Source organism: Rattus norvegicus, chromosome Y (assembly GCF_036323735.1).
Source record: "Rattus norvegicus strain BN/NHsdMcwi chromosome Y, GRCr8, whole genome shotgun sequence".
Classification (NCBI taxonomy): Eukaryota; Metazoa; Chordata; class Mammalia; order Rodentia; family Muridae; genus Rattus; species Rattus norvegicus.
The window spans coordinates 30,514,468-30,537,621 of record NC_086040.1 but is presented as its reverse complement, the minus strand read 5'-3'; the positions used below and the strand labels follow the sequence as shown (position 1 = coordinate 30,537,621).

Here is a 23,154-nt window from a genome sequence, read left to right as displayed (position 1 = left end):
TGGAATACGAGTGTAGAAATAAGATTAATGAAGAGAGACTAGTATAAGTGGTGAGGGACATAGGGCAGGCGGAAAAAAGAACTGAGGAAGCGAGGATGAGGTTGAATGTCTACAAACATAACATAAGGCATCCTATTACTTTATAGGTTAGGTTAAAATAAATATTAAAATTTAAAACTAATACCATAATGTTTAATGCTATATACATGATGTTTGAGGAAAAATGCCAGCAAGTGATATCAAAATGAAAACAATATATTTATCTTATTTGATCTTAGTCCTATTATCCATAATTATTTGGTAAAAACATCATTTGTCTGCCAAATTTATGGTATCACTTAAAAAATTGCCTGTGATATAATAATTCCTTACTATAGTAGAGAATTTTTATTATTAGATCAATTTTTATAATCTGTGATTTGATATATGTTTTAAGTTTCTTTTTACTTAAATTTGCTCCTCCTGACATTCACTCATAATAAATTATAATGTTCAATGTTAACATACTACTATAAAAATATGATTCAGCAGGGTTGTTGAAATTGATCAATTAAAAGTTCATATTATCCATAAACTACAGAACATCTTCCACAAAGGTCATAGATACAAAGATGATAAACAAGAAGAATGACCCAAGTGCATATGATTGACTCTCATTTAGAATGGGGAATAAAATAGTCTAGGAGGCAGATTGAGGGAAGGAACTAGATGGGAGATGGAAGGAAGAGGAGAATGGATGCTGTGTGGGAAGGGACAAAAGATATGACACGATAGTCATGAGAATGAAAGGAAATCTGGAACTTTTAGAGATGAGGAGGTAGGGGAAATCTCCAGGATGAGTAAGAGACCTGGGATAAGGGAGGTACCCACGAATCAATGGGGGTAACCTAAGCTTTGACTTACATTGGTGTTATGGAACATTAAGAGGCCAACTCCTGTAGCCCTGATGGAGCACCAGTGGAGGGATAAAGACACACATACACCCACAAAACTTTCTAGGCAAAATTTTTCAACCCTAAAGGAAATTCAGAACTGAATTTTCGGGTCCATGTTGCCCTTTGCTTTATTGATGGCTGGTAATTTTTTGTATAAAATAAGGTTTTGGGAGATTATAATTTGAAGTAGATATACAATATTTATATTGTTATATTAATGCTTTAGTTGGGGCCACTTTGTTCCCAATATCATTGCAAAAAATAAAATTGGAAAACAGAATTTTTGAGTACACATTCAGGAATATATATAAATTCCCCTTTCAAAAAATGTACGATAAGAAAATGTAATACAATATTCATTCAACTGAACGTCTGGGGGGAAAATATTGGACTTTGGGAAAGAGAGAATACCTAGGAACTTGAACTGTATGTCACAGGAATGGACCTGGGAATGGAATTATTATCCAGAAGATTCTCCTCCACCTAATGTTCCTAGATCTTTTTTACCGATTCCAAGCCCCTGAACAACATTCTCTATTCGGAACATGTAAGTACTAATGAAGCAAAGAGAAGTCTCTAGCTTTAGAGATATATAGTAAGTAAAGGTTTCCAGTATGTCACAGGAGACACTCTTGGAAAGGGCACCCTCAAATCTGTTCATTGTAAGGAAAGCTGTTCAACAGTTAGACCATGGCAATTCTCAGTGAAATCTTCATTAGGCCCTCCCTGAAAATTCTCTTGTATCCTGAAGAGCCCTACCTTTTCTGTGATGTCACAAGTGTCATGGTGACAGCAACTGCCTCTTGGATATTCTTTGAGGACCTCTAGGTTTAAGTCATTGACCCCTTATTCTGGCTAAACAGCCATTTGGGAGGGAGATAAAAGAGAAGGAAGCTGGCCTTCTGCCTTTGTATAAAAAAAAGGAAGAAATAAATGGTCCATGGGAAAGTTCAGTGAGACTTGGGTAGGGTTTGAGTTGGATTGCTGAAGAGATAGCCTTGATCTGAACCTTCCACACATGGGAATCAGGAGTTGAAATCCTCTCAGATTCATCTGGACTTCACTGCTTGCTGTGGTTCCTGGAAGTCACAGAGTTTATACAATCAATTTCTTCATTCCAAAAGCCAGTTGTTGGGAAAGTTGTTCTACTGAGAGCTCATGGCTTTTACTCTTTTTGTCCTGAAGAAAATGGTCTGAAGAAACAAAGGAAAGACAAGTATTGTCTCTTCAGCTAAGTGTAAATGCCTCCATGCTTTGGATATCTATAATGGAGTTTGTGTCTGACATTGATAATTGGGAAAGAAGAGCTTCTAGTTGAGACTTCATCATCTCAGACTTTCCACTAGTATTACTCTGAATACCATTCCCTGAGAGTGACTCTTCAGATTTCTCTGTCAATGGGTTTGATTAGCTGGTAGGTTTCTTTTCTTTCTTTCATTTTTTTTAATTTTTTATAAAAATTTATTGCTTTTTTAATTGGATATTTCTACATTTCCATTTCAAATATTAATTCCTTTCCCAGTTTCTTTCTCATAATTCTCCTATTCGATTTCGCTTTCCGTCTTCTATAACCCACCTTACTGCCCCCTGACATTGCCTTGAACCTGGAGTCAAACCCAGGGAGTACCAAGGACTTCTCCTTCCATTGGTGACCAACAAGGCTATCTTTTGCCACATATGCAGTTGGAGCCATAGTTCTGTCCATGTACAGTCTTTGAATATTAGTTTAGTACCAGAAATCTCTGGTTCATTTGCATTGTTGTTCCTACGTGGTTCAAAGCACCTTCAGCTCTTCTAATCCTTTCTCAAAAATCTACCAACAGGATGTCCGTTTTCAGTTCACTGGCAGCATAGACTCCTTAGCTTCATCACTCTTATCTACATTTGGTTGCTGAGTGTGTGTGTGTGTGTGTGTGTGTGTGTGTGTGTGTGTTTGTAGAGCTAAACAATAAATTCTCAACTGAGGAATATCAACATCCTTAGCCATCAGGTAAATGGAAATCAAAAAAAAAAAAATCCTGAGATTCCACAGCACAACAATCAGAATGACTAAGATATATTTTGAGCCTCATTCAGTTATGGTGTTTGGTGAATTTTTAACATGGACTTTGTGCAACTAGGTCAAGAATTTAGAATCCACAAATGACGAAGCCAAATAAACTACATCCTATCCTTATGAACCTATTGAAGTGGAAGATTCACTGTACCGCAAGCCACTTTGCTCCCGTCCCATGTCATGAACCTTATGTTTGGACTGAAGAAAGAATCATGGTAAAACATCCAAAACCCTCAAGTCTGGCCATGGAAACACAGGAAGGTAGATATTAGAGAACTGCTATCTAATGCAACTGCAGAAGTGCATTATATAGTCAATGTTGTTCTTTGCTTTCTTAATGTCTGGTGATTTTTGGATAAAATAAGGATTTGGGAGTTTATCATTTAAGTAAATACAAAATATTTACACTGTTCTATTCACTTTAGAGCTGGGCCCCTTTGTTTCAAAATCGTACCAAAAAAAAAAAAAAGTAATCGGATAATAGAACATTTGATTACACATTCAGCAATATATATATATATATATATATATATATATATATATGTATATATATATATATATATAGTCCACTATCAAGTAATGTACAATAAGAAAATGTAATAAAATATTCACTCAATTAAAGGTCTTTAGGGAAAATACTGGCCTTTAGAAAAGAGAGATATCTGAGGAAATTGAACTATAGACCAGAGGAATGTAACTAGGAATAAAATTAGTATCCAGTAGAATCTCCTGCACTCCATATTCCTAGATCTTTTCCACCCATGCCAAGCCACTGACTAACTTTCTCCATTCAGAGCATGTAACCACTAGTGATGCAGAGAGAATTCTGTAGATTTACAGATATGGAGTACGTAATGGTATCCACTGTGTCACAGCAGATGGACCTGGAAAGGAACCCTCGAATCTGGTCATTGTAAGGAAAGCTGTTCAGCAGGTAGGCCATGGCAGTTCTCAGTGACATCATAAATAGGACTTCCATGAAAAATCTGTTGTAACTTGGACAGCCCTACCTTCTTCTGTGATGTAACAAGTGTTGTCCTGACAGGAACTGCCTCTCAGATATTGCTTCAGTACCTCTCCCCTTTACTAATTGGCCACTAATTCAGAGTAAATAGCCATTTGGGAAAGAGAACAAACAAGATGAAGAGATCACAGGTGGGGAGAAGGAAGCTTAGCTTTTGTCTTAGTATAAAAAAATGAAGAAATAAGTGGTACTGGGGAAAGCTCAGAGAGCCCTTGGTAGGGGTTGAATGGTATTGCTGAAGAGATAGACTTGATCTGAGCCTTGCACATATGGTAATCAAGAGTTGGAAGCTTCACAGAAGCATCTGGACTTCCCAGTTCTTATAGTTCTGGGATGTCAGAGGGTTTTTATCATTCATTTCTTTATTCCAAATCCAAGAGTTGGAGAGTGCACAGTTGTTTTTCTGATAGCTATGGCCTTTATTCTATTTGTCCAAAATAAAGGTCCTAAAGAAGAAGGGATGGTCAAGTATTGTGTCCTCAGCTCAGAGTAAACTCCTCCAAGCTTTGGGTACCTATAGTGCAGTTTGTGTCTGACACTGATATCTGGGAGAGAGAAGTGCTTCTAGTTGAGACTTCAACATCTTTTTCTTTCCACTAGTATTACTCTGAATACCACTTTATATTTTCGAGTAAATAACTGTGATTAGTTGATAGTTTTCCTTAATTTTATATCTTTATTGTTTTATTTGTTTTATCAAATTTTAGTGTTTTTAAACTGGATGAGTCTATATTTACATTTAAAATATTATTTCCTTTCTCAGTTTCCTGCCCATAAGATCACTACCTGTTCATAATCCTTTCTTCTCTAACCATACTTCTGCCCCTTGACATTCCCTTGAGCTGGGAGACAAACCAAGGTAGGACCAAGGGCTTCTCCTTCCATTGGTGCCAACAAGGCCATCCTCTGCCACATACGCATTTGGAGCCATACATCTGTCTGTCCATGTCATTCTTTGAATATTGGTTTAGTACCAGAAAGCTCTGGTTCATTGACATTTGGTGTTAACAGCACCTTCAACTATTGTAATCCTTTCTCAAAATCTACCAACAAGATGTCCATTTTCAGTTCACTGGTTTGCCACTAACATTCACTTCTGCATTTGACATGCTCTAACTGTGTCTCTCAGGAAGTGGTCTCTGTTGGTGGCTCCAACAGTTATGAAGTTAGGGGGAATTTTAATATGGATTCAGTGCAACTAGGACAAGAATGTAGAATCCACAAATTACAATGGCAAATAGATTCCCTCCTGTTTTTATGAAACTATTGAAGTTTAGGTTTCCCTGGTCCTGAAGTCATTCTTATCACTTCCCATCCTTCTCTATCTAATATTTGGCCTCAGGTAAGAATCATGGTAAAACATCCAAAAACCTCAAATCTAACCCTGAAACAATGGAACAGAGATATTGAAGAACCGAGATCAAAAGGGACCTGAGAACCAAATTCTATACTCTGTGTGGTCATATGCTTTACTGTTATCTGGGAATTTTTGGATGAAATAGAAATTTGGAGTTTACCACTTGAAGTAGGTACACCCTATTTACACTGTTATAATCACTCTAGAGCTGGGCGCCTTTGTTGAGAAAATTATTGCAGAAAAGAGTAGTGGAAAAGAGAATTTTTGAGTACACATTCAGGAATAAGTATAAAGTCACCTATCAAAAAATATACAATAAAAATTGAAATACACATGCATTCAATTAAAGGTCTGTAGGGAAAATACTGGCCTTTGGGAAACAGAGAAAACGAAGAAAATTGAACTGTGTGTCAAGGGAATGAACCTGAGAAAATATTATCTAGAAGAATCTTCTAAACTCCTGTTCCTAAATCTTAGACCATGACTAACTTTTCCATTCAGAGCATATACTAATGAAGCAAAGATAAGTCACTAGCTTTAGAGAGATGGAGTACGTAAACATTTCCTGTCATGCACCCAACCTCTCGCCAGCAAGAACGACGCGCAGACACCAGTATCCTTCTGCAGCAAAGTGTTTATTGCATCTTGAAGAGGAAGAGACGGAGCCACAATATGGTGCTGCTTATATACACCCTAATGTGGTGTGTCCACCCCTTATTGGTCGCTTACCCATGATCTCATTGGCACGCCCTGGGGTGGGCAAAGTCTTGGCGTGAACACACTCTTGCACATTCGCACACAGCTAGTTTCCTGAAAGGAAGTCTGGATGGCGCAGCGAAGCCAGCACCATCTTGTAATGGCGAATGCTTTTGCCGCTTTCCACGTGGGGCACAGCGGAAGCCAGAGCCATCTTGTGATGGCGAATGCTATCGAGGCTTTCCACATCTTCCACTTTTTGTTTTACTAGAACGAGGCTTGTCTAGGCCTCTGCAGTTACATTCATCTGTTGTGGCTCCTGTCTTAGGTCATTCCTCTAATGTCACAGCTATATCCGTCGTAGGTTAACCCTTTGGCCACCGGGCTCCATGTCTTAGATTGGTCTGTGCATAAGGAAAGTTGCCTGTCTCTGGATACCGCAGTGCTGTGTGACAGTAACTGCTAAACGACCTAGGGCGAACTCTACAATAGAGGTCAGCCAGAAAATGAGTTATTGGGGAAATCATGATCACCTTATCGTGTGCAATGAGGAAACCTCAGCAATGTAGAAGGGCTGATTAAAGAATCATTGAATCTCTCTTATCCTAGTGCAAAGGATCCACAAATCCATGTATTGCAAGAGCAGAGAACTCAGACGCTGACTAATTCCTGAGCATAGATAACCAAATTCCAGTGGAGGCCCCTTGCTCAATGGCCACAAGTGCTTGAGTGACAATGACCTTGTCATGTTTCTGTTGAGATCTGAGTTTGTAAACCAAACATAGCATGAACACTAATCCACAGCATATGGCTGTACCAAACAGAGCAACCCCCACCCATTCTTTGAAGTACTAGGAACCCAAATCCAAAGAGGCAGTGTGAGGGCTAGAGGTAGTTTCCGAGGGATCCATCCGCGAGTCATTTCTAGGCGTCAGAATTATTTGTTTCAGTCGTTCCAGTAGCCAGAATGGGTTGTCTTCTTCATGCAGGAAAACACAAACAGCTCCCCTGGATCTTATTAAAATAGGTTCTAGGCCTTTCCATAGACCAGTCAAAACATCTTTCCATTTTACCATCTCTTTTGGTCTATCAGGCTCTGAACAGTGATGTTCAGCCGCAGTATGGCCTTGGGCATCAGTATTTAAAAAATTAAGGGTGAAGAGTGCCATGGAAACTGTTACTCTTGGTACTGGGGGTAGAGCCTCCTTGACTCCCCCTTTTTGTTTAATTAAATAGGATTTGAGAGTGCGATCGGCACTTTCTACAATTCCCTGTCCTTGAGGATTATACGGGAAACCAGTCAGATGAGTCACATCCATCTGGTGGCAGAATTGTTGAAATTTTTGAGAAGTATAAGCTGGTCCATTGTCTGTCTTAAGGAGTTTGGGTTTACCCCAATCACTCCATGCCTTGAGGCAATGTTGAATTACTTGCGAGGTCTTTTTCCCCTGTTAGAGGTGTAGCAAACATGATGCCAGAGCATGTATCAATAGAAACATGCAGATACTGAAGTCTTCCAAAAGAAGGGATATGAGTAACATCCATTTGCCAGACCTGTAGCAGTCGGATTCCTTGTGGATTAACTCCCACATGGGGTACAGGCAGGAATTGACAAAACTTTGATGTTGGGTAACTATCTCCCTAGCTTCTTTTCTAGTCAAAGCAAATCGGCAGCGTAAACTTTCAACTGTCACATGTAATTGTCTGTGAAATTCTCTTGCTACCTCTAACTGGGGGGACAAGGCTACTGCAATCACTCTAGTAGCTTGGTCTTCTAGGTCATTTCTGCGGGACATTTGAAGAGGAAGGCCCGAGTGAGCTCTAATAGGTGTATATAAATACAGGGGATCTCCTGCCAAAAAGGGTAGATTGGATTTGTTGAAAAATCTGAGCAAGTTTACTGGAAGGCCTGAGTAGTCCAGCCACCTCAAGAACCTTAACTGCATTAACCACATAGGAGGAATCTGAAACAATGTAAAGCGGGCCTGGGAAGGCTTCAAGGACCTCCAGCACCACTAAATATTCTACAACTTGGGGTGAGGTTTCATTATATTGCTTATATTCTACCTTATTATTGACCACATAAGCACCTACACCAGTTTTTGACCCATCTGTATACACTACAACCCCATCAACAAGTGGTTCCTGAAACATTATGTGTGGGAACACAATGGCTTGGCTTAAGGCAAATTATAGGATCAGGTGTTTTGGATAATGATTATCAATCTGTCCAGTAAAGGAAGTAACTAACACTGCCCAAGCATTTGAAGTAGAAGCTAATGTTTGAACCTAAATTGCTGTGTATGATATTATCAAAATTTTGGGTTCTTTCCCAAAATGTGTAACAGCTGGTTTCAACCCACGGAGTGCAAGCTGAGCAACCGCATCTGGATACCAGTCAATAATCTTAGCAGGAGATGCATTGAGATGGATCCACAATAAAGGCCCATTCTGCCACAAGACAGCAGTTGGTAATTGTATAGTTTTGAAAACACATAAATCAAAAGGCTTGGTTTCATCAATGCGCTGTAATTGAGTATCCTGTAAGCCACTTTCTACAACTTGTAAGGCCTGGTTTGCGACTGCCGTAAATGTTCTCGGAGAGGAGATGTCAGGATTCCCTTCCAATATATCAAATAAAGGTTTCAACTCATCAGAGGGAATCTTTAAAAATGGTCTCAGCCAATTTATATCTCCCAATATTTTTTGGAAATCATTTAAGGTATGTAAATGGTCTCTGCGAGTCTCTAATTTCTGAGGAACTATTTTTCAGGATAAATGACCGATCACAGAAATAAGCCAATTTCTGGAATTTGAACCTTTTCTGTAGCGACTTGTAGTCCCCATGAGCCAATGTTTTGATTAAGATGGGATATGAGGTCTGTAAGTCTGTTAAATCTCTATGGCACTTAAGAATATCATCCATGTAATGGATCAAAAGTAAAGATGGAAATTGCTTCCTTATAAGTTCAAGAGCTAGTTGCACATATAGTTGCACATAGCAGGGCTATTGTACATGCCTTGAGGCAGGACCTTCCACTGAAATCTCTTATCAGGTTCAAGATGTTTAACAGCTGGTATAGTAATTGCAAACCTCTGTCTGTTTTGTGGGCACAAGGGAATGGAAAAGAAACAATCTTTAATATCTTTAATTATTATCTTCCATTGTTTAGGTAAGGCAGAGAGCAAGGGTAGGCCTCGTTGGATTGAGCCAAATAAACGCATCAGTGCATTAATAGCTCTCAAATCATGGAGAAGTCTCCACTTTTCTGATTTTTTTCTTTATCACAAAAATAGGAATATTCCATGGTGAAACAGAGGGTTCTAAATGACCAAGCTGCAATTGTTCATTAACTAACTTAGTGGCAGCTTCCAATTTTTCAGAGGATAGAGGCCATTGAGGAATCCATGTGACTTCCTCTGTAAGCCAGGGTATGGGCATAGAACCCTTAATGGTCCCTAGGAAAAACCCAGGCCATGCCTTCCTACATTACCTTCTTGTGGGACTGGTTCTAATCTTCCTTGTTCTTTTTTTCCTAATCCCTTCCCTTCCTTGTAACCCATTCTCTTCATAATCTCAACAGCTTGTTGAGAATACTCATTGGTCAATGTCGGTCCTAGATCCTGTAAGATGTCCCTCCCCCACAGGTTAACAGGAAGAGGGAGGACGTAAGGAATTAACCTTCCTGATTGGCCTTCTGGAGCATGTCAGATCAAGGAACATGAACAGATAGTGGGGCTGGCCTCATACCCTAATACTTGTAAGGAATAGGATGATTGAATGACAGGCCATGCCTTAGGCCACCAGCTGGAGGAGATAATACTCTTATCAGCCCCTGTATGTAGAATCCCCATAAAAGTTTCCCCTTCTATATTCAACTCTAAAGAGGGTCTGGAATTAAGGTCCATCATTAAATAAGCATAATCTGTCCCAGAAGAGCCAAACTTCGCGGTGTCTCTAGGGACGCCAGAAGAAGGAAAATGATCACGTAAACTTGAAAGGATAATCAATTGAGCAATCCTGTCACCTGAGGAGATGGAAAAAATGCCTTGAGGGCAAGAGCAGAGAACTTGAAGTTCGCCCGTTTAATTTTGATCTATTATTCCAGAGTGAACAATAAGTCCCTTTAAGGTTAAAGACGATCGACCCAAAATATGGTCGACACTTCCCACGGATAAGGGGCCTTTGTAGTCAGTGGGGACAGGTTGTACACCCATCTGTGGATTTAGCTTGAATTGGGTGGTGGAACGGAGGTCCTCTCCTGTTGAGCCTATTGTAGCTCTGTGGACCAAGGTGTCCCCTTGCTGTGAGGTGGAATCCCATATGTTTTGGGGCCCTGAGATTTGGGGGCCAGATACTCGTTTTTTCACCCCATTCTGCCTGGGAAGGACCAGGCTGAATTAGCCTGCCTCTGATATCTTTAACTGAGCAACACTCACTGGCCCAGTGATAGCCTTTCACTAACTTAGTACACAGTCCTGGTGCTCTCCTCTTTGTGAGGGCCTGACACTCTTCTTTCAGATGTCCTGGTTTTCCACAGTTATAGCAGACCCTCCGATCACCTGTATCTGAGCGCTTTTGGCCCTGTAGGATAGCAACCGCGAGGCCATCATTAGTAAGCAGGCCTCCAAGTTCTTGGCAAACTCTCAGCCAGTCCTGTAACCCTTTGAAATTACCAGGTGTAATAGCTTCTCTGCATTCCTGTGTGGCTTGTTCATATACCAACTGCTCCACTAAAGGTTATTGCCTGTTCAGGGTCTCCAAAGATCCTGCCTGCTGCCTCTGTCATCCTAGCCATGAAGTCTGAGAATGGGCTCCTGGGGGCCTTGTATAACTTTGTTAAGTGTCCCCCAGACTCTCCCTTCCTGGAAAGTGCCTTCCATGCCTTAATGGCAGCAGCGAAGATTTGAGTGTATGCTCCCCAGTTATAATTTGATTATTGGCATACTGCCCTTGTCCTGTTAACAGGTCAAGTCTCCAATCTCTCTGATCGCCTTCAGCAATGGCATTGACTTTGGCCTGTCCCTGAGAGGCGTCATACCACAAGGCTTTCCATTCCATATATTGTCCCATATTAGGGAGCTCAGACTTCACTGTTGTCTGCCAGTCTCCTGGAGTCACGGCCAGAGTAGCAAGCCTCTCGACTTGAGAAATGGTGAAATAGGCACTAACTCCATTGTTATGGATCGACTTGGCAAGTTCCTTAGTTTGAATATATTCTACTGGTGCGTGAACACGGCCTCCATCAGCATCCTCAAACACCAGAAATGCCTGCTGTATCTTTTCTGTTCATCTTTAGTGAGAAAGGAATCTGAGTGAAATCTTTCCATATAAAGTGGAGGGGCGCTGGGGCTTATAGGCCAGAAAACTGTATGGTTTCCACCTCCCACTTTCTTCTGTCTTTTACCCAACCTGTTAGCTCATCGTTCATCTGGGTGGTATCTTTCTTCTTCATAGACATCTGGCTCATCTTCTAAATCCTCTTCCTCAGAGGGCCTAAGCTCATCTGTTTCTGAACTATCAAGCCCCAAAGCCTCTAACTCCTTTACCAGATAAAGGCTTTTCTTTTTCGGGGCTTTCTCCTCCTTTCCATGTTTCTCTCCCGGGGCGTCCTTTCCCCTATTTCTCGATTCCTTGGATCTAACGTCCTAGAAAGGGCCTTTTTTCTTAGATGTACATTTTCTCTTTGAGCTCTTTAATCTTTCATTCCGCTCTATTTGTGACATGCTGTCCTGTAACCCCCCTAATGCCCCCTGTCCTGCTATTACTGTTGAGTGGCATTTCTCAATTTCTAGGTACGACTTCTGACTGTTCCTAGTGGCAGCCGCAAAATTGAAAACCAAAAGAGAAAAATGAGCGCTGCCAAAACGATAACAAAAGCTTCCACCGCATCTTCTAATGGGGGAGACAGATGAGAGAGATGAAGACCAAACATGCCTCTCAGATCTTACCTTCTCATCCTGCAGTTCTGGACCCTCTCCGCAAACGGAGGGTCTCCTCGGCCCCGGCAATGGTGAGGCATTATTTCCGGGTTTCGGCACCAAATATCGTATGCCCAACATCTCGCCAGCAAGAACTACGCGCGGCCACCAGGATCCTTCTGCAGCAAAGTGTTTATTGCATCTTGAAGAGGAAGAGAACGAGACCCAGAATGGCACTGCTTATATACACCCTAATGTGGCGAGTACATGCCTGATTGGTCGCTTACACATGATCTCATTGGCATGCCCCGGGGTGGGCAAAGACTTGGAGTGAACACATTCTTGCACATGCGCACACAGCTAGTTTCCTGAAAGGAAGTCGGGATCACACAGCGGAAACCAGCACCATCTTGTAATGGCGAACGCTATCGCGGCTTTCCACATGGAGCAAAGCAGAAGCCAGCGCCATCTTGTGACGGCAAATGCTATTTTGGCTTTCCACAATTTCCGCTGTGTCACAGAAAACATACCTGGAAAGGGCACCCTCAATCTGGTCAATGTAAGGAAAGCTCTTTAACAGATAGGCCATGGCAGGTCTTAGAGACATCATCATTAGTTCATTCCTGAAAAATCTCTAGTTTCCTGGAGAGACAAAGCTTCTTCTGTGATGTCACAAATATTGCTGTGACTGCAACTGATATTTAGATGTTCCTTCATTACCTCTAGGGTTTACTAATTGGCCTCTAAGTCATTTGGGAGTGAGAAAAATGAAGATGAAGAGATATGAGAAGTTAATTAAGCTGGCTTTCTGTCTTTGTAAAAAAAAAAAAGACAGACATATGTGGTCCTCGGAAAGTTCAGTGAGGCCAAGATAGGAGTTGTGTGGTATCGCTAAAGAGATATCCTTGATCTGAACCTTCCACATATGGGAATCATGAGCTGCGAGCCTCTCAGAAGCATCTGAACTTTGCTGTTCTTATGGTTCCTAAAATTCAGAGAGTTTATACCATTCATTTCTTTATTACAAAAGCCAAGTATTTTCAAGAGCACAATTGTTATCCTCAGCTCATGACCTTTACTGTTTTTGTCAAGAAGAAAGGTACTAACGAAGAATGGAAGTACAAATATTGTGTTGCTAAACAACATGCTTTGGACACCTATAGTGAAGTTTTTGTCTGACAGTAATATTACCGAGACAGAAGTGCTTCTAGTTGAGACTTCATCATCTCAGTCTTTCCACTAGTATTACTCTACCACTTCAGATTTCCGAGTCAATATGTGTGATTACTTGGCAGCTTTTACTTTGATTTATATCTTTCTTTTTTTTATTTTTTAGCAAATTTTATTGCTTTTTTTAACTGGATGTTTCTATATTTAAATTTCACATATTTTCCTTTCCCAGTTTTCTGCCATAAGATCCCTACACATTCCCATTTACTTCTTCTCTAACCAGCCTTTCTCCTGAATGACATTACCTTGAACTGAAAGATGTACAAGGGATTAGAAGGGCTTCTCTTTCCAATGTTGCCCAAAAAGTCCATCCATTGGCACATATGCATTTGGAGACATACCTCAGTCCATGTACTTTTTTGTATATACGTATAGTACGAGAAAGCCCTGGTTCATTGGCATTGTTGCTCTTATGGGGTTGAAAGTACCTTCAGCTCTTCTAATCATTTTTCAAAATTTACCAATAACAGGTCCGTTTTCAGTTCACTGGTTTGCTACTAGCATTCACTTCTGTATTTGACATGCTGTATCTGTGTCTCTCAGGAAATAACTTTTTCCAGTTCATGGCCGAATGCACTCCTTACCTTCATCAATCTTATCTAGTTAGTTTGGCTGATGTATATACATGATTTTGGTGGCTCCTACACCTATGTAGTTAAGTTGAAAGTTAACATAGGTTCTGCAAAACTATGTCAAGAATGTAGAATTCACAAATGACAGTTTCATATAATTCTCTTTCTGTGAACCTATTGAAGTAGATGTTTGACTGCTCCTCAAGGCATGTTTCTCCCTGCACATCATCCAGTATCTTAGGATTGGCCTGAAGAAAGAATCATGTTGAAACATCCTAAACCCTCAAGTCTAGCCATTGAAAACTGGAAGCTACGTAGTGTAGTACTGTTATCAAATGGGACTAGAGAACCGAATTCAATAGTGCAAAATGTCCTTTGTTTTCCTGATGTCTGGAAATTTTTCGTAAAATAAGGATTTGGGAGTTTATCATTTGAAGTAGGTTCACAGTATTTACACTTTTATAATCACTGTATGGCTGGACTCACTCGTGACAAAAATCAAGAAAATGGAATTGGACAACAAAATTTTTGAGTACACATTGAGGAATATTTACAAAGTCCCTCATCAAGGAATGTACAATAAGAAATTGAAATACAATATTCATTCTATTCAAGGTCTGTAGGGAAAGTGTTAACCTTTGAGAAACGATGAAACCCTAGAAAATTGAACTGTATGTCACAAGAATGAACCTGTTACACATAGATTAAAAATATTATCTAGAAGAATCTCCTACACTCCATGTTCCTAGAACTTTTCTACCCATACCAAGCCCCTGACTAACTTTCTCCATTCAGAGAATGTAACCACTAATGAAGGAAAGTGAAGTATCTACTTTAGAAAGATGGAGTACATAAAGGTTTCCTCTGTGTCAAAGGAGACACACCTGAAAAGGGCACCCTAAAATCTGGTTAATGTAAGGAAATCTGTTCAGCAGGTAGGCCATGGCAGTTCTCCCTGACATCATCATTAGGCTCTCCCTGAAAACTCTCTTGTAACCTGGAGAGCACTGGCTTCTTCTGTGATGTCACAACTGTTGTCATGACTGCAACTGTCTCTCAGATATCCTTCAGTACCTCTAGGGTTTACTAATTTACCTCTAATTCAGAGAAAATTAGAGAGTGATAACAAAGTGGATGATGAGATTGGAAATGAGGGGAAGGAAGCTGGCCTTCTGTCTTGGTATAAAAAACAAGGAAGAAATATGTGGTCCTTTGGAAAGCTCAGTGAGTCCTTGGTAGGGATTGAGAGGTATCTCTGAAGAGATAGTCTTGAAACAGGGAAACAGGAGTTGGGAGACTCTCAAAAGCTTCTGGACTTCCCTGTTCTTATGGTTCCTGTATGTCAGAGGGTTTATATCATTCATTTCTTTATTCGAAAACCAAGAGTTATGAAGGGCACAGTTGAATTCCTGAGAGCTCATGACTATACTCTTTTTGTCAAGATGAAAAGGTCCTAAGGAAGAAGGGAAAAACAAGTATTTTGTCCATAACTCAAGTTAAACTCCTCAATGCTTTGGAAACCTATGGTGCATTTTGTGTCTGACACTGATATCTGTGAGAGAGAAGTGCTTCTAGTTGAGACTTCATCATCTTAGTCTTATTCTAGTATTATCTTGAATACCACTTCAGATTTCTGAGTCAATATGTGAGATTACTTGGCAGCTTTCTTTTCTTTCATATCATTCATGTTTTTTTTTATATTTTAGCCATTTTTTTTCTTTTTTAACTAGATGTTTCTACATATACATTTAAAATATTTCCTTTCCAAATTTCCTGCGCATAAGATCCCTAACCGTTCCATTACCTTCTTCTCTAACCAGCCTTTCTGCCGCATGAAATTCCCTTGAAGTGGGAGACAAACTGTGGAGGACAAGGCCACTCTTTCCAATGTTGCCCAAAAGGCCATCCTCAGGCACATATTCATTTTAAGCCACTGGTCAGTCCATGTACTTTTTTTGTATGTTGGGCTAGTACGAGAAAGCTCTGGTTCATTGGCATTGTTTTTCGTATGGGTTTGAAAACACCCTCAGCTCCTCTATCCTTTTTCAACATTTACCAACAAGAGGTCTGTATTCAGTTCACTGGTTTACTACTAGCATTCAATTATGTATTTGACATGCTATATCTGTGTCTCTCAAGAAATATTCATATCTGGATCCTGGAAGAATGCACTTCTTACCTTTGAAAATCTTATCTAGTTTTTTTGACTGATGTATACATATATACTTTTGATGGCTCCAACACCTAAGTGTTTAAGTGGAATGTTAAAATGGATTCTGCCCAACTATGTCAAGAACATAGAACTCACAAATGACCATTTCAAAAATACTCCTTCCTGTTTTTATAAACTTATTTAAGTAAATGTTTTACTGGTCCTCAAGCCATTCTTCTCCCTGCCCATCATCTGTTATCTTATGTTTGTCTTTAAGATAGAATCATGTTAAAACCTCCTAAAACCTCAAATCTGGCCATAGGAATTCTGGAAACTAAATAGTGTAGAACTGATATCAAATTGGAGAAGAAACCAAATCCAATTACATGTTGTCCTTTGCTTTACTGCTGTCTGGTAATTTTTTGAAAAAATAAGGATTTGGGAGTTTACCATTTGAAGTAGGTACACCATATTTACAATGTTATACTCACTGTATACCTGGGCCCCCTTTGTGACCAAAATCATTGCAGAGAATGGAATTGGAAAACAAAGTTTTTGTGTACACATTGAGGAATATTTACAAAGTCCCTTGTCATGCCCAACCTCGACTAACAAGACATGACCAACGAAGATCTTCTTCAAGCAGTTTTACTCAGGACCCTTGATACAATCTTCAGATCCCAGGGAATCCCCGGAGCACATTTAAATAGCTAGTGCTGGCCAATCCTAGCAAGCAATGTGGGTCAATCAGATAGGCTGTCACTATGCAGAAGCTAGTAGGCCAGGCAGGCATAGACAAATAAGGACTTGCTTACTACAAGGATAGTGCACCATTGGGAGGGTGGAAGGCAGAAACCAGTGCCATCTTTGAGGTCCACCACGTCACAGTGGCCTAGAATTCCCCCTTTTTGTTTAATTAATGAAGCGGGCAAAGGCACCACTGATCGTGGTGACCCCCACCCATCCCCCTGTCTTAGGATCATCTGTTCATTAAACCAGTCTTAGTACACCTCATCTCCCACAAGTTTCCATGCCATAGATAGAAGGTAGGTTGCCCATCACTGGGCAGGGTCACTCACACATACTCAGGCATGAGGTACAACAAGGTCTTCTGAGTGACCATAAGAGAGGCTTGAGGGGACTGTCCTGCTTCAATGGCTGCAAATACCTGTACCACCATAACTGTGCCGCCTCTGAACAAACCTCATTCTACATAGACACCACTGGCACACTAGGGAGACTAGCAGCAAGAGTCCAGCTAGGGTTCCCATACCCACCCACTCCCTCAGATGATTCATAGCAGCAGCAGTCCAAGATGACAATCCCGCAGCCAGTCTAGCATCTGGACGTGTGGAGTTCATCTTCAGGATGGCTACATGTAGCTGATCCATTAAGGAATCAAATTCTCCTGGCCAATTGCCTAGAAGATAACTTGACAACTGTTTAACCAAATTAGAAGAGTGGGCTTAAAGTCATGACGTATTGTCATGAGTCTCGGGAACACCGATAGTATCCCCCACCGGGGCTCTGTTTGGACCAGCATTTGGGTCACACCGAGAAGTGTCAGCAACAGCAGGATCATCATTCTTGTAGCACCTCCTTGTCAATCTTTCAGGGACCCACAACGGATCTTGCCGATCCTGAGGAAACACACAAACAGACACTCTTGCCCATGCCAACACGGGATCTGGTCCATGCTATAAGCCAATGATCACATCTTTCCATTTCACATAACTTTCAACGTGCCCGCCCGACACTGATGTCGGTCAGTGGCAGAAAGGCCGTCATCAACCAAAATTAAAAAAAAAAAAATAAGAGTAAAAGTGTCTAAGGATATCTGTTCCTTGGGGATTCTACCATGGCCTAATCCCCCTTTTTGTTTAATTACGCATTCCATCAAGGTACGATGTGCTTGCTCAACACCACCTTGACGTTGGGGATTATAAGGCAGGTCATGGCACATCCATCCATTTATAAAAGAATTTGAAAGATTTGGCAGTTTATGTTGGGCCATTATCAGTTTTTAAATGTTGAGGCTTTCCCCAAGCAGCCCAGGATTATAGGCAGAGTCCAACATTTCGTGCATTTTCTCCACTCATAAGGGTAGCATGAATGACACCTCAACAAATATCCACAGAATCATGAATGTATTTTAGAGTCCCAAATCCAGATATGTGAGTTACATCCATTTGCCAAAACTTTAGGGGCAAGAGGCCTCTAGGATTAATCCCTACACTAGGGGGATGGTGAAAATGATACACGGTTGACATCCTAAAACTATCTGTAGAGCATCTTCTCAGGACAGATGAAACTTCTGCTCTAAGGTCTTAGTAGGTACATTAAATTGTTTACGAAACTGTGGGGCTTCATCCAATGATGAGCTTAAGAATATGAACTCCATGAGGGTACATCTATCCACAAGATCATTTCACTCACTGAGAGGAACAGGCATAGCTTTATGAGCTCTAATATTTTGGACAAAAAAACTTGTGACCTCTTTCTCAGATCAATTCCTGAAGTTCGCTCAGCAACTGGCATATCATGCTCCTAATTTTAATAGGGCCAGCCACTTCTAATATCTTAACTGCATTAAGAAGTATCATGAATCAGAGAGCAAATTAAAGCCAAAGGAACAATTTTTATACACTTCCTGCACAATCTTGAGTTCAATTATTTGTGGAGAGCCGGGTTGATATTGACACAAAATTGGCTCTTAATGGTTAATCACATAAGCTCCACATCCATTTTTGGATCCATCTGTAAAAATGTTTGGTGCCACCTGTATAGGAACACTGAAAGATCACGGGATGTTCTATAAGAAGGATAGCCAAGAGTGTTATGGATAATGATTATCTATCACTCTATGGAATCCACAGCATAACATAGCCCAATCATCCACAGTACCACACAAGATCTTCATCTGCTGACCTCTATAGGGCACAATGATTGAGGTTGGCAAAAACCAAATTATTGTATGCACTGTAGGATCCATTCAGGGTTAATCATGCAACTGCTGTAGGATAATATTCTACTGTTCTAGCTGGAGAAGCATTGGGATAAACCCAAAGCAGAGGGCCATCTTGCCACAACAATCCTATGGGCTGCATGTAGGTGGCTAGAATGCATAGCACAATGTCTGCCCCCTCCTTCCATCGATGTAAAATTGTGCCTTGTAATCCTTTTTCAACCTTCTTTAAAGCTTCCCTTGCTTCATTAGTCAATTGTCTAGGAAAATCCAAGGCTGAATCTCCAATTAAAGTATTATAGAATGGTTTTAATTCATAATTTGGTAATTTTAAATGACATCTGACACAATCAATATCTCCTAGTAATTTTGCAAATTCATTAAGAGTCTTAAGATTTCCTTTCCTCAATTCAACCTTTTAAGGGATAATGGTATAAGGACATAGTTTTAATCTTAATTAATTTACAAAATTGCCCTTTTGTATCTTTTCTGTGGCAATAATCAAATCCCCTACCTTCTAGCAATTTAACTAAATTTCCATATACTAAATCTAAAATCTCTTCATTCTTTTCAGTTAAAAGGATATCATCTGTAAAATGGAGCGCAGGAAACATCTGTCTTATTGGGACAATGGCATTAACCACAAAAACGTGACACATAGAAGGACTATTGGCCATACCCTGTGGTAAAACTACCCATTCTAGTCGTTGATCAGGTTCTTCATGATTGCATGATGGAACAGTAAAAGCAAATCTTTCACTATCCCTTGGACAAAGCGGTATAGAGAAAAAGCAATCTTTTTTTTTTTAAGATGCAGAAAGGAAATTCCTCATTTTTTCTTTACTCATTAAAACTGGAGCTGAATATGTAGATTGTATATAATTATGTTTTTTTATTAACTTGAGTATTTCTTATATACATTTCGAGTGTTATTCCCTTTCCCGGTTTCCGGGCAAACATCACCCTCCCCCCTCCCCTTCCTTATGGGTTTTCCCCTCCCAACCCTCCCCCCATTGCCGCCCTCCCCCCATAGTCTAGTTCACTGGGGGTTCAGTCTTAGCATGACCCAGGGCTTCCCCTTCCACTGGTGCTCTTACTAGGATATTCATTGCTACCTATGGGGTCAGAGTCCAGGGTCAGTCCATGTATAGTCTTTAGGTAGTGGCTTAGTCCCTGGAAGCTCTGGTTGCTTGGCATTGTTGTACTTTTGGGGTCTCGAGCCCCTTCAAGCTCCTGTTCTTTCTATGATTCCTTCAACGGGCGACCTATTCTCAGTTCAGTGGTTTGCTGCTGGCATTCGCCTCTGTATTTGCTGTATTCTGGCTGTGTCTCTCAGGAGCGATCTACATCCGGCTTCTGTCGGTCTGCACTTCTTTGCTTCGTCCATCTGGTCTAATTGGGTGGTTGTATATGTATGGGCCACATGTGGGGCAGGCTCTGAATGGGTGTTCCTTCAGTCTCTGTTTTAATGAGAAAAAGCAATCTTTTATATCAATCACTACAGCAGACCAACAGTCTGGCAGAGAGGATAAAAGAGGAAGCCCGAGTTGCACTGGGCCCATGATTTGCATCTGTTGATTAATAACTCGTAAATCATGCAACAGTCTCCATTTCCCTGACTTCTTTTTAATCACATATATTGGGGTATTCTAAGGTAATACTGATGGTTTTATATGCTTGGTAGACAGCTTTAGCTGTGGCAAGCTTCTCAGAAAAAGCAGCCACTGAGGAACCCACACAGGCTGCTCTGTTTTCCAGGTAATGGGAACGCTTCCTCAGCGGCCCCATGGAAAAACCCCGTTCCTGATACTTTTCTCTCTGTTGGGCAGTTATAGGGCTAGTCCTACCCTGCATTTGTTTCCCTATTCCTTTACCGAGAAAGTAGCCCATATGTTTCATAATCTTTAGTGAAGTTTCAGAATGCTCAGTGGTCAATTTGAATCCCATATCTTTCAGGAAATCTCTCCCCAAAAGGGAAATGGATGAATCCAACACATAGGGTTGCATAACTCCTGAATGCCCTTCCTGATCTCTCCAACTCAGTTGTCTTGCACTTATATCAGCAGCTCTTGCATAATCGAGACCTTGTAATGTTTGAGATGAGGCCTGTATTGGTTATCCAGAGATCCAATCTTTCTTAGCTATTATACTTCTATCAGCCCCTTTGTCCAACTGCACTAAGATCCTTTTACCATCTACCCTTAGCTCCATTACTGGGCATTGGTTTAAACCCAAGGCTAAAAATGTAATGTTGGAGACTGTGGAAATGAAACCATTCTCTCCTCTCCCAGTAGAGTGGTCTACAAATCTTTCATAAAGCTAGGTAAAAGTAATATTTGGGCTATTCTCTCCCCAGGGGAAATGGCAGTAATCCCTTTCAGGGATTCCACCATGATCTTGACTATCCCGGTATAATCTGGGTCAGTAACTCTTGGATGGACATGTAGTCCATTTAAATCTGTAGATGATCTCCCTATAAGTAACCCTACTGGCCCAGGTTCAAGGGGTCCTTTAAAATCAGTTTCTGTCAACTAGACCCCCATTCTAGGAGTTAGCACGAGTCTGTTGGTGCAGCAGAGGACCAGTCCTGTGGAGCACTAAGTGGCTCACCTTGTCCTCTCGGATGGCGAAAGGAAGGTCATATCTCGTGACTCTGTTCTTCATCCTGATTCTCGACTGGCCCATATATTTGTAGGTCCTGGTGTCTTAGACCCGGCTGTCCATTTTTTGGACCTGCTACACCAAAACCCGAGCTAAGAGGCTTCCCATTGATGTCTTTTACTGAGTGGCACTCATGAGTCCAATGGTTCCCTTTTTTGGAGTTGGGGCACAAACCTTGTTGCCTTGGGCGTTGGCCAATTCCTATACTGAATAGACTTCTCCTTTCTCATATTGCCTTTTTAGGTGCCCCTGTTGATCACACTTAACACACACTCCTGAACTTCCTCCTTTTCTCTGCGTCATCTGCATAACAGCATCCACAAGTCCAGTATTATACAAAGGTCCCCCTATTTCTCTACAGACCTTCATCCAAGCTTCAAGTCCCTTATACTTGTACGGAATGATAGCTGCTCGATATTCCTTTGTGAACTGTTCATATACCAACTGTTTAATCAAGGGCATAGCCGTATCGGGGTCACCAAAGACTCTCCCTGCTGCTTCCACTAATCGGGCTACAAAGTCAGAGAATGGCTCCATAGGTCCTTGAAGGATCTTGATGAGGTTTCCACTCACTTCTCCCTTATTAGGTAAGGATTTCCATGCCTTGGTTGCAACTTCATTAATCTGCTGGTAAACCTGTCCTGGATACCCTGTCTGAGCATTGGCAAAGCGTCCCTGACCCAGCAGCATATCTCCATCCCAGGCAGTCTGGCTGCCCCCCACCCCGCTGCCAAATTAGAGGCAGCTTGTTCATTGGGAAACTCAATAAGAAAAGCTCTCCAGTCCAAATACTGTCCCAGTCTGAGACAGGCCTGAGCAAGTTTAATCCAATCACTAGGAGTCATGCAAAATCTGTGTCAGACCTCAGTCTGAGGTATGGTAAATGAGGCCATAATGCCATATGTCCTACTGATTTTATCAAGAACTTGATCACCTTAAAGTCTAAAGGCTCATGATACCTTTGTTGGTATCCACATAAACAGGATAGGCCAGATGCAGTTCTGTGCTGACTGGGTCCCACACTTCTGGGCAGAATGTACTTCTCATTTGTTGCACGCCCAATATCTCCCCAGCAGGAAGGACGTGCGGCAACAGGATTCTTCTGCGAACAAGCCATTACTGTACAGGTCTCTTTAACAGGGACAGTGGGACCTCAAGCAGCAAGAGTTCTCACCTCATATATACAGCAGCTGAGGCTATGCTAACTGTCCTTCAGGGATTGGTGGAACATGAATGACCTCATTAGCATGGTGCTGCTCCCTCATTAGCATATTACCAACCAGCTGATGCCAGTTGCAAACCCTGCACATGCACAGTGCTGTTATTCACCACAGGAGGGCGCCCTGTACCCGCAACTCCATTTCCTCCCTCTACAACATTGCAGGGAGGAGGAGCTGAGGGGAACCTCCCAGGAAGTTCCTCCACCATATTAGGCATTTTCCTTTTCTTCTTCTTAATCTGTTTCGTCTGTTTCTTCCACTGTATCTGTCTTTTCTGAGTCTGTTTTTTTTTTTTTTTTTATTTCCCTGGTTTTCTGAACCTTCCTCTTGAAGCATTTCGTGGGCAGCTTGCCCCTTCTCTATA

General features: G+C 41.1%; 2 long non-coding RNA genes across 2 annotated transcripts in view; both read left to right on the top strand.

The window, feature by feature from the left end:
• LOC134484354 (uncharacterized) overlaps positions 1-23,154 on the top strand; it is an 853,788-nt gene that overhangs the window by 519,878 nt on the left and 310,756 nt on the right. The window lies entirely within an intron of this gene.
• LOC134484304 (uncharacterized) lies at positions 1,772-8,583 on the top strand. Its single transcript, XR_010061708.1, has 3 exons — positions 1,772-2,349; positions 3,056-3,252; positions 8,417-8,583. It is a non-coding gene; the product is annotated as an uncharacterized LOC134484304 (long non-coding RNA).